The sequence below is a fragment of the Lycium ferocissimum genome, chromosome 9 (assembly GCF_029784015.1).
Source record: "Lycium ferocissimum isolate CSIRO_LF1 chromosome 9, AGI_CSIRO_Lferr_CH_V1, whole genome shotgun sequence".
NCBI lineage: Eukaryota > Viridiplantae > Streptophyta > Magnoliopsida > Solanales > Solanaceae > Lycium > Lycium ferocissimum.
In genome coordinates this window covers 65,810,351-65,812,114 of record NC_081350.1, presented here as the reverse complement: position 1 = coordinate 65,812,114, position 1,764 = coordinate 65,810,351, and positions in this window count along the sequence as shown.

Sequence of the window (1,764 nt, the reverse complement as noted above, 5' to 3'; positions counted from 1 at the left end):
GATTGAGTGTACAAGAGAACAGAAGAGGATGCAGCAAATGAAGTTGCAATACAAGGAGGATATAATACACAAACCAGGTAATGGAATTTGACAAAGGAAGAGGAAGTTGAATGCAGACAGGATTTGAAGGATCAACAACACATTTTGGCAATCTGCAAATCTGATACTATGCTAACTCTATCCAATGTGTGATATTAACTTGATGTTCAGGCTGTTGGAAGAGGTTATATAGTGTTGGAGATTGAGGATTGTTGAAAGCCATACTGAAGGAAAGATTTCATGATTAATGACAGATAAAGAGCTGGCAAAACCTGAACTTGCACAACTTCAAGTTAGAAGAAGATTTCTGTTGGTTACTGATTTCATAGCACCTGGTGCGAGCTTAGAGGTTGGTTGTTGTAGTTTAGGCTAGTCTTTTGCTGTTTATTCTGTTGTTTCACATTAGAGGCACTTTTGGCCTTGAATTTGTTTACTTTTTCTGTACAAATTTTTGTTTATTAATAAAATACAACTAGCACAATGCAGGTTGTTTTACTTTAAAAAAATTTCACTCCGTTTGATATCCAAGGACTCTGGGTAATTAAAATAAATTATGAGAGGTCAAAACTTAGGGGTCACCAATGTCAGTCTCTTGTTCTGCTTCCTTTTCAAAAAATCCATATTGACTGCTGCTGCTTTCTCTTCTGTTCTTGTTGTGGTTACCTTCATTAGATTCCTTATTTTGTTCTTCTACCCTGTCTGTGGAATCTCCTGTGATTTCTATCTCTGCTTCTTCTTTTTTGGTGTGATCATGGTTGATATTCTCCTTGCTAATAGCTGTATCAAGTTGTTCATCTTGAGTGTCTGCAATTGCTGATATACTGTTGATATTGAATTTGCAAGTAAACCAGTTTGACACATTTGTGGTTCAGTTGCTGAAGTTTGCTTATCATCAGGGTTTTTTTAGGAGGCTGTTTTTCCACTGGCCTGTTATCTGCTTGCTCTTCCTCAGTAGTCTCTCTATTTAAATGTTGTTGAGAGTTCTCCTGGATCACTGAGGCATTTTCTACTTGCTGCTGATTGTTGTATTATATTGGACTTTCTGCTGTTTCCCTTGGACATTCATTGTTCAGCATATTTACTTCCTGTTCCTCCACGTTGCATTGTGATTTTCCTTTCATATTTGTCTGTTGTTCTTTGCTTGTGTTCCATTGTTGTTCAGCTCTGTCTACATTGACACTCTTATCTTTGTTGTTGCTTTCAGTACCTTACTCTTTCTATGTTTTTGGTTTGATCATTCAACTTGCCAAAAGCTTTCTCTACCCAAGGCCTTGAAGTCTCCATTAGATCTCCATTACTTGTATTGACCTTGTTAGTTTCTTCTTGCATTTCCTCAGTTAAATCCACCAGTGTGTCAAACTTGTTTGTGGTTGTTGGAACCTTAGCATTGTTATTTCCTCCTTGTTATGTTGTTTCCTTTCCATTACCCTTATTTTTCTTGATTTGGACCACATTCCAATTCTCATATACCAACTTTCCATTTATGTATACCCCATCCTGTGTTGACTCATTGATAGCCTGTTTCCCATTTTGCTTGCTGACTTCTTCCTTTGTTTTTCCTTTTTCTGCTTCTTTCTTTCATCCTTCTGCTTCTTTTGTTTTGGTCAATGTTCTGGATATAATACCCAACATCCATGTAAAGCATGGCCTTGCAACTTGCAGTGTGTGCAATATTTTGGCAAATAATCATACTGAGTTTTTTTCCACTTTGATTTCACTTCTCTT